The sequence below is a fragment of the Chinchilla lanigera genome, unplaced genomic scaffold, assembly GCF_000276665.1.
Source record: "Chinchilla lanigera isolate Chin_1 unplaced genomic scaffold, ChiLan1.0 scaffold00018, whole genome shotgun sequence".
In the NCBI taxonomy this organism is placed as follows: domain Eukaryota; kingdom Metazoa; phylum Chordata; class Mammalia; order Rodentia; family Chinchillidae; genus Chinchilla; species Chinchilla lanigera.
In genome coordinates, this window is record NW_004955419.1 from 7,401,745 (window position 1) to 7,412,176 (window position 10,432).

The window sequence follows — 10,432 nt, forward strand, 5'->3', positions numbered from 1 at the left end:
GCAGTGGGTGGGACTGCTATGGTTTGTCCCACTGAGAAGTGTGCTGGAGGCCTGTGCCCTACTGTGGCAAAGCAGAGGTGGTGGAACCTTTAAGAAATGGATTGTAGCCAGAGGTAAAAATTAGGTCTTAAGAGGACTGATGCTTTTCTCAAGGGAATGTGTTCCTACTCTCACAGGAAGTCCTAAAAAGGTACGTTGTTATAAGTGAGGCTGACCCTCCCCTGAATCCCTTTCCACCTGTGCTACTTATTATTCTCAAACACACTGCACCATTGTTATGCCATCTACCCTGAGACCTTCACCATACCCTAGTGTGTGCTCTTGAATCTCCAGAACCATGATCTAAATAAAGTACCCAGCCTCAGATATTTTGTTACAGCAATGCAAAACGGGCCAAATGAAAGTATTCGTTATTCGAGAGGGATCTACATATGGGGTTCAGAGAGTCTGAGAAAGCCTTGCAATTGTATGTTGTTTTGTTTGTGAATGTAATTGTTTTTTGTTTTGTTTTTTCTGTAAAGAAGATCTATACTTTTAATCATAGTCTCAAACAGATTTGTGATCCCAAAATGATTAACAACTTCTTGGATGGGAATTATTTCATGGTTTTCAGCAATAAAATCCCTCTCATTGAATGTGAATTGGTATAATTGGTAAACTGGTCTTTCTTCAAGAAAATTCACTTCTGGGAGTCATTCATAAGAAAATGACCTAAAAAGCAGACTTTTGCATGAAAGATATTTCATTTTCCAGAGTTGTGTAGAGAGTCCCCAAAAGAGGGCCTAAATTCTAGATGTTCAACAATCAAGAGGTAGTTTAATGAATATGCTATTTGAGATAACACAGTCATTATGAAATATTAAGAAGAATGATTAAAAACAGAAGAACGCGACGTTTGAAGATGTATATGGAATTCTATGCTTTAAGAAACTTTTATGTGTGTGCAACAGAAGCTACATTTCACATTCTTCACTGCAGCATTATTCATTACAGTACAATAATTGGAAAGAGCCCAAATGTCTTGTCAGTAGAAGGATGGATAGATTGTGGTGTGTTCATATACTTTGAACAAAATTTTATGCAGTAATGGAAAATGCATAAATCACAGCTATATTCATCAATATGGATGAATCTCAAAACAATGCTGAGCAAAAAAAGCAAGTCATGGAGAATATATACAGTATAATTTACATGAAAGCAAAAATGAGAAATAGAATATGATGTTTAGAAATACATGTGAGAGTCCTATAAATAAAAGCAAGGGAATGATTAATAGAGAAATAAATATAAAGCAGGTACAGTGGTGCACATTTGTAATCTCAGCTACTAAGCCCCAAAGCAGAGAATCACAAATTTTAGGCCAGCCTGGGCAAACTAGTAAGATCTTGCCTTCTAATAAAAATGAGCAGGGGGTGTAGCTTAGTGGTAGAGTGGTTGCTTAGCATCTGTACCAAAGGCCTGAGTTCAATTTTCAGAATGCCCCACAACTTTGTAAGGGGCAGAGGACTCACAGATGACTTCAAAAGTATTGGTAATATTCATTTCTTAAGCTGTATGTGGGCATATGGATTTTCACTATATACTCATATCTTGATATTCATTGGGGATTGATTCCAGGACTCCCTGAGGATACCAAAATCTGCAGACACCTAAGTCTCTAGTATAAACTGGTGTAGTATTTACATATAACTTCATGCATATCTTCCTGTATACTTTGAATCATCTCTAGATTATTCATAATTTCTAATATAGGAAGGTAAATAGTTGTTACTCTGTATTATTTGGAGAATGACAAAAAGTTGGTACATGTTCAATGCAGACAATATTTTAAAAATATTGTTGATCTGTGGTAGGTTGAATCTGTGGATATGAAACCTGTGGACTCAAATTTGTTGTTAAATTAAAACTTACTGTATTCTTTTTAAAACAATATGTGAACACACACATGAGTATACATGTAACATTTCATGGTGAAAATTCTTAATAGAATATGAACTGATGGATATGATATATGATTTCAACTATGGTGAAAGATACATATAAAGAAAATGTCCAGAAGGAAACATCATAGCTTGGTGATAGTTATGCTAAAGAACAAACAAACAGAACCCACTACATTTTATTTCATAATGATAAAAAATAAATTCATCAAAAGTATATACAATTTGCAATGTATATGCATCTAACAACAGAGCTTCAAAATATATGCATCAAAAACTGGTAATAGCGAAAAGAAAAAATAAGCTGAAAACATAATTATAGTTGGAAAGTACAACACCTCTCAGTGTATAGAATAAGTAAACCAAAAACCAGTAAGGATATAGAAAATTTGAACACTATCACCAACTTGACCTAATTGACCTAGAATACCCCACTCAACCATAGCAGGCTATATATAAGATATGATCACAAAATACAGTGAATGCTTAGATTTTAAAATATTTATTACAGTGAAAGAAATATTGCCATTAATGCCATCAGCCTTGCTCCTTTCTGAAGTACTTATGGAAGTCCATTTTCATGAGTGCCTTTAGTTGCACCGTGCTGGCTTCCTTGATGTCCTTTTTTTTTTTGTTTTTTTTCCAGTACTGGGAATTGAACTCGCGACCTTGCGCTTGGCAGGCAGGCGCTGTGCTGCTGAGCTAAACCCCCAGCCGCTTCCCTTGCTGTCCTGAATCCATGTGAAGTGTTTATCTTTCATGGTCATTTTTAGTTTTAAGGAAGAGCCAGAAGTTCCAAGGTGCCAGATCTGGTGGATAAGGTGATGAAGACACACAGTACTGTACAAGCCTGCCTTTCTGTTGGGTGGCAGTGACCAGCGGCAGCATTTGCTTATTTTTGATCATGTTTAGTAAAAATCATATTTTTGATCAGCCCTCCTGGTACATTCCTTTTAATACACATAGGACATTTATCAAGATAGACCATCTACTGGGCCACGAAACAAGATAAACTTAAAAATAAATGACACATTTGACTACAGCGGAATTAAGTTAGAAATTATGTATCAGGGAAATTCCAAAGTATTTGAAAACTAACACATATCTAAGTAACACATAGACCAAAGAAGAAATGAAGAATGATTAGAAAGTAGTTTGAACTGAATAAAAATAAAACCATAACATTTCCAATTTGTAGGATGCACCTAAATCAGTACTTAGAGAAAAATTCAGAGTCCTAAATTTCTATTTCTATATTCTATAGAAAAGATCTCAAATCAATACCCTAAGCTTCTATCTTAAAGTAGAAGAAAAGCAAAATAATTCCAAAGTAAGCAGAAGACCAAAAATAAGTAAAACAGAAAACAATAGAGAAAATAGAAGAAAAAATACAAAACAGAACTGAAAGCTAGTACTTGTGCGTGTCTCTGTGGGTTTTTTGGGGGGGATTGTTATTTTGTTTTTTGTTTTTTTTTAGAAATCTAATAAACTTCTAGCCAAATGATCAGGATCATTAGAAGAGAGAAGATACACACAAAAAAACCCAATATCAGAAATGAGAGAGGAAAAAAAAAAGAAATGAGAGAGAAAATCACTTTGGATCCTACAAACAAAGGGAATAACAAGGGAAGTTTATGTCAATAAATTTGAGGACTTAGCTGAAAGAATCCTTGAAAGACACAGACTACTGTGCTCACTCAAAAAGAAATAGATAATCTAAATTGTACCATACCTATTACAAAAATCAAATTTATAGTTAAAAACCCCTCATAAATGCCATGTCCAGATAGCTTCACTGGTGAATTCTAGAAACATTTAGAGAAGAAATATTACTCGTTCTACATAAAGTCTCCCAGAAGAAAAAAAGCTAAGGAGGCAACAATGTTTCCCTAACTTATTTCATGAAGTCAGCAATATTTTGATAGTAAAACCAGACAAAAACATCATAAGAAAACCATAGATCAATATTTCTCATAAAGATAGACATAAATACTTATAAGAAAATACAAGCAAATTAAATCATTCATTTTTTTTAAAGTACTTTATGATCAGCTGGGTTTTATCCCATGAATGCAAAGTTTTTTTTTTTTCCAGTACCAGGAATCGAACTCATGACATTGCACTTGCCAGGCAGGTGCTGTGCCGCTGAGCTAAATCCCCAGCCCCTCATGAATGCAAAGCTGACATGACATTTGAAAGGAAATCATGTGATGATCATCTCAATAGATGTGGACAAAACATTAGACAGAACCCAGTTTTCATTAGTAATAAAAATTGCAAAGATGAAAATAAGATGATGATGTAGTAAGAAATATATAATTTTGTCTTCATTGGGCTTCTGGCCAGAGATCCTAAAACCTTGAAACTTCTTAAGTGGTAAGAGCTACAGGAGCAAAGGAACCAAACACACAGAAGGTTGGAACTTTCAACCTCATCTTTCAACTCTCAACCTCCAGGAAGGGAGAAGGGGTGCAGATTGAGTTTAATTGCCAGTGGCCAGTGACTTAATCAGTCATGTCCACGTGATGCAGCCACCATAAAAACCCTGACTGAAGGGATCTGGAGAGCGTCCAGGTTGGTGAATGTATGGAAGTGCTGGGAAGATTCTGTATCACCTTGGCTTGCCCCCAACCCATCTACCTACCCCTGTGTAGCTTTTCCATTTGGCTGTTCCTGAATTGTATTTTTTCTAGTAAACAGATAAGTATAAGAAAGATATTTTCCTGAATTCTGCAATCTCTTTTTTTTTTTTTTTTTTTTTTTTTTGAGACAGGTTCTTGCTATGCAGTCCAGGCTGGGCTTCAACCCATTCTGTAGCCCAGGCTGGCTTTTTCTCCGGTACCGGGAACCGAACTCACGACCTTGCACTTGCCAGGCAGGCGCTTTTTGCCGCTGAGCTAAATCCCCAGCCCTGAATTCTGCAATCTATTCTAGGAAATTATCAAACCGGGAGGAATCTTGGGAACCCTTGATTTAATAATGCCAGTTATCAGAAGCATAAGAGGCCTATTCTCTTGACTGGCATCTGAAGGAGGATGATCTTGTGGGAGCTGATGGATAACTCAGCGTCTGATGTTAACTCTAAGTAGAAGTTGTCAGAATTGAATGGTCCAGTTGGATCAGTTGATGTCCACAGAGAACTGGAAACTTGCTTGGTATGAAAAACCCACACGTCAGGAGGTGGGCATGGTGACACATGCCTGTAATCCCAGCACTTGGGAGGCTGAGGCAGGAGGATCATTCCCAGTTTGAGACCAGCCTGGGCTACAAAGTGAGCTCAAGGCCAGCTTGAAATGCACAGTGAGACCCTGTCTCAAAAAAGACAAAAAACAAAAACAAAAAACCCACACCTTGATGTCATAAGCAAAGTATGTGAAAGTAGACAGAAACAATTTTTCTTTTTTTTTTTTTTTTTAATCTCTATCAGATTGTTCAATTTGAGGGCCAGGACTGTCTTCATCTTTGCAGCCCCATTGCCCTGCACAGGGCCTGGCACCCCACAAAACTCAATAAATGTTAGTAAATGAGCAAGTGAATAAAGACAGTAAAAATGTACAAATATACTGCTCTCTGTAGGCTTTGAATTACTGCAAGGCTTTGAATTACTGCAAGGCTTTGAATTACTGCAAGCTGAACCAAAAACCAAACAGACTGCTGTTTGGGGGAAGCACCAAGTCAGTTGTAAGCAAGGGTGTTTCTGAGTGATGCCAGGAACATACTATGCAAAATTCCCTTCAGGGAAATGGTGCAGATGAAGCTCTTTCCATTTGTGCAGAGAGCTGGGCGTGGTGGTGCATGCGTAATCCCAGCACTCGAGAGGCTGAGGCAGGAGGATCGTTGCAAGTTTGAGGCCAATCTGGGCTACAAAGTGAGCTCAAGGCCAGCCTGAACTGCATAGCAAGACCCTGTCTCAAAACAAACAAACAAACAAACAAAAGAAACCTTCACCATTTGTGCAGAGACCTCAGCCACAGACGGGACCTCACATCCTTGTACACTGCAGCGCATGCTGAGTGGACAGGAAAAGAATCCTAGTCTCACATATATGCTTCGGGTGCTCTCCCCTTCTTGCCTTTATTTTCAGTAGACTGAAGAACCAACAGGCTATATCTTAGCTTTTTAATTTCCCCCAAACATTTTCCAAATGAACCATTCTTATCTTTAATCACTTTGGGTAGGTGACTATCCAGCCTCATTTATAGAAGCTATTTTTGCCAATGGATGAGCTTCTTCCAGACAAGGATAAAGACATTAAAGACTGTCTATTAAGATTCTGCTTTAGTTGAGATAATAATTTGAGGGCAATTAGGCAAATTGTATAGACTCCAATGGGCCATTAATCCCCAAAGGAATTGTCTGAGCGGGAGAAGTCTTTAAATTCTGAAAAAAAAAAAAAAAAAAAAAAAAAAAAAAAAAAGATCGGAGTTTGGCAGTAGTTACATTTTGAATTTCTTTCCATTAAAATGAAAGGTGACAGTGTCAACAGGTACTGTCTTGGGTAAAAAATTAACTTCATGTACTTATAGCCTTTATCTTACCTTTTTGCATGGAAAGACAGACATAACTAAACCTTAAGGGTTAAAGTATCAGTTAAAAATAACAAAGAAGAACAAAGAGAAAGTAGAAATAAACCAGAAAATCTGAGCTAAAAAGGCTGCGTCAGCAACTGACACCCAATTTCATTGTAAGCTTCCCAGTGACTAAGAAAGCATTTAAAAATGCATACCGAAACACTAGGAGAAAAATCTCTTTTTCTGGGTTCTAAAAGATCAGAGGTTTTAGTACAAAGAACATCTGCTTTTCAAGCATAGAGATATGGCTTTCTGTTTCAGCTCAGAGTTACAGAATTTTGGGCAAGTAAACAGATAATTCTTAGTGCTGTTGTCATCACTTGTAGAAGGAAAAAAATGGTGACCTCACAGGATTGTCCTGAGGTAAGGTGACATTCTACATGTGAAGCACCAGGCCCATACAAGGTCTACAATGAACCACAGGTCCTTTTTCTCTTTTATGTAAGAGATCTTTAGTAAGAACTGTACAAAGCACACAGTACCATTCGTTCTCTAGTGAGTGGAGAATTGGATCAGGAACCATGAGGCTTGTTTTTTAACTAGAACACCAATCTGCAGTTCAGGATTGGAGTAAGGCCACTCCTAGGTTTTGAGTACATTTGGAATGACATGAGGAATTTTATAGGTTGAATTGCTACTGTTTCTGTAATTTTCAGTGGGTGGTATGGTGCCAGGAAGCCAAAATAAGCAGTGTGACACCTTGTAGGCATTCTGAGGTCCCACTGAGATATGCTTAAATGTGGAAAGTGGATGTTGTGAAGGAAGGGAATTGCAGGCCTGGCAGTCTGCCCACTGGGGTCTAATCTATGCTCTCGTATAAGTTTACAGTGAACATGGGCAGACTATTAATCCCATTTGGAGCATAGTTTTTCCACTGGTATATCCAAGAGGTTTAGTGAAATATTCTCTCTGAGGGCCTTTTTAATCTTGTATTTCCTTAGCAAGGAAAAAAAGGATGTTTGAGCATAAGCTCATTAATTCTGGATAAGATTTATTAATTTGCTCTTTCACCAGCATTTATTGAACATCTATTACCTGCCAGACACTATGACAGACCATAGGATATGGAATTAAAAGTCCCTGCTACTCTGAGAAGACAGACACAAAAAAGTACATACCGTACAATTCCAAACTACTATAAGAAACAAAAATCTTTAGCAACATAAAGTAGGTCAGTGGTTTGCTGAAGTAGAAAGGAGATGTAACAGCTAAATGCAATGTGGAATCCTGGATTGGATCCTGGACTGCCAACAGGGCATTAATAACAAAACTGATTAAATTCAAATAAGGTCTGTAGTCAGTAGTATAGTCTCAATGCAAGTTGTAACAACAATGCTATGTGTATGTAAGATGTTCATATTTTAGGAAGCCATTTGAAAGTTTATACTATTTTGGAAACTTTTTTCTAAGTCTGAAGTGATTTCTAAATGAAAAGCTAAGAAAGAAGAAAGAGGGAAATGTGACCTTTGGCAAATTTCTTCCCTTCCCTGAATCTTAGTTCCTTTGTTTAGTTTTCTGTCCCTGTGACAAAAATGTATAACATGCATCATCGTGGGAGCTCATAGTAAAGGAGTTGTTCATTTCAGGTGGCCAAGAAGCAAAGAAAAAGAGGAGTGGCCAAGGTCCTAAAATGCTCTTTAACAGGATCCTCAGTGACCTAAATTCCCACAAACAGGCTCCATCCTTTAAAGGTTCCACCATCTTCCCATAGTGCCATGGGCTGGAGACCAAATTTGACGTATGGGTCTCTGGGGAAATTTAAGATCCAAACTATGGCATTCCTCCTCTGTAGAGCTGGGCAATCATCCCATCCACTTCATAGTGTCAGGAGCTGAAAATGGAATAGTGCAAAGTAGCAGTGTGAACGTGTTGATATGTAATAAGTTATTCTTGCTGTTAGTAATGGCAACACAATTGTCTTCAGCTGCTGAAACCAGAAACATTCCACACAAGTGAAAAACATCTGGGTACAAACTACCAGTCATTTGATATGATCTTGTCCAAGGAAATAATAATGCCAGCTTTGTAGCAGAATGGCTGTTGTCAAGGAGATGGCTCCAGATATCCCAAACAGCTGGTGCCAGTGACATCACCTCCAGGCTTGGTGGAAAGAAAAGCCAGTGATACAGACAGAGCAAAAGCCTCCATCTCTGACCATGAAACCACTACCGTAGCACAGAAAACAACTTCCCACGTAGCCTTTCCTTTCAATTGCTCTATTTTTCAGGTTCCATGTTCACTAAAGAGATTTGTACTAAATCTAGGAACATAGTCTTGCTGAATAGGGCAGTAGATTAATCTTAACAAGGACTTCTTACTGGTTTTTTCTTTTTTTACAATTTCCAAAGTATCTAATGAGATAGTGTACCATATGAGCCTGACATTGTCTGCCTCATTTCACACACAGGAAAACCAGGGCAAATCAAGGCAGAAGGTATCCCTAGTCACAGGATAAGGTGGGGTCAGAATCCAGACATTCAGATTTCTAGGCCTGCAATTATATTACTTACATTAAGATTTACCTCTTAGCCACCTTGGAGCAGTTACCCAAAGAGCAGAGCCTGATGAATGCCTTACTTAAATACTGTGTTATCTAGAGGTAGGCCTCATTTCCCACTCTTAAATTCTAAGGTAGAGAGAAACAAACAAATGTGGAAGACAAGCTGCCTGAAACACTAGGGTTACTGGATTTCAGAGGGACCTGGGCTCAAATTTTTGATCTGGCACATCCCAGTGAGGGACCGCAAGTTGTCCCAGCCTCAGTTTTCTCAAGAATGAGTAATACAGTTATAATAGCACCCATTCTAGAGGATTCATGAAGGTTAAAAGAGATGGTATATGTGATAAGCCTTAACTAAGTGACACAGTAGATGTCCTCAAGAAAAAGTACGACCTCTTTGTTTCTTTTCTCAAGTGGTTTCATTTGCTGAATGGAAAATTATCTCCTTCAATTGGGAAGCGATGATTTAAGACTCAGCTTCCCTCACCAGATTAGAGCTGGTTGTTTGTTAGTAGCTTTGAAATAAGCACAGAGAAATCACTTTCAGAGCAGTAAGGTCCAGAGAGCTCCATCCATCTTTCTTTTTTTTTTGTTTGTTTTTTGTTTTTTCTCTGGTACCGGGAACCGAACTCACGACCTTGTGCTTGCCAGGCAGGCACTTTGCCACTGAGCTAAATCCCCAGCCCCCCATCTTTCATTTAACAGATTTAGAAACAGAGAGTAGAAGTGGTCTGTCAAGGATCATAGAGTAAATGGCACAGCCAGTTTCCCTGTTATTACTCAGTTATTTAACTGAAGGATGAGGAAACTGGGGTGGGGGTTGTTCATGATTACAAGGATGTCATCATTTACAGCTCAATCATGTTTTCAAGTTATTTTCACCCAGGACTCTCCCAATACCGTGTAGAGGAGGAAGCAACACTGAGAGGGAAGGGAAGGTTAATTTGAAAAGGAAGTTCTGTCCAGATTTTCTAGGCATTTTGTGATTACTGTGTACTTTAAGACAATCAGGATTACACGGAGCCTTAAGGTAGCTGGCAGAAGTCCATATCCGGATCCATTTGACAGACTTTGGGCCTCAGTTTACTGATTACAGGTGAGTTTCGGTCCTAAGGGTAATAAAGGATCACTAAGAGCCTGGAAGTGGAATGTGGCTCACTTCGCTCCTATGGATGACCTGTGCCAAACGAAGTGTGCAAATTATTCCTTCTGCTAGGATCCAGGTAGGATTCTTCTAAAGGGAAGCAGTACCTGATTACCTTTCAAGACAAGGCGGAAGCCCTTTGGGTATCTAGATCCTAAAATTTGAGGGTCATTATTCTTGAAAAGCAAACAAACGGTACTCCCATCTCCCGCTCAAATTAACGGACGAAGGCCGGTTTTCACCCTTAACAAAGATGGCGGCTTCCCTGGTTCCCCGC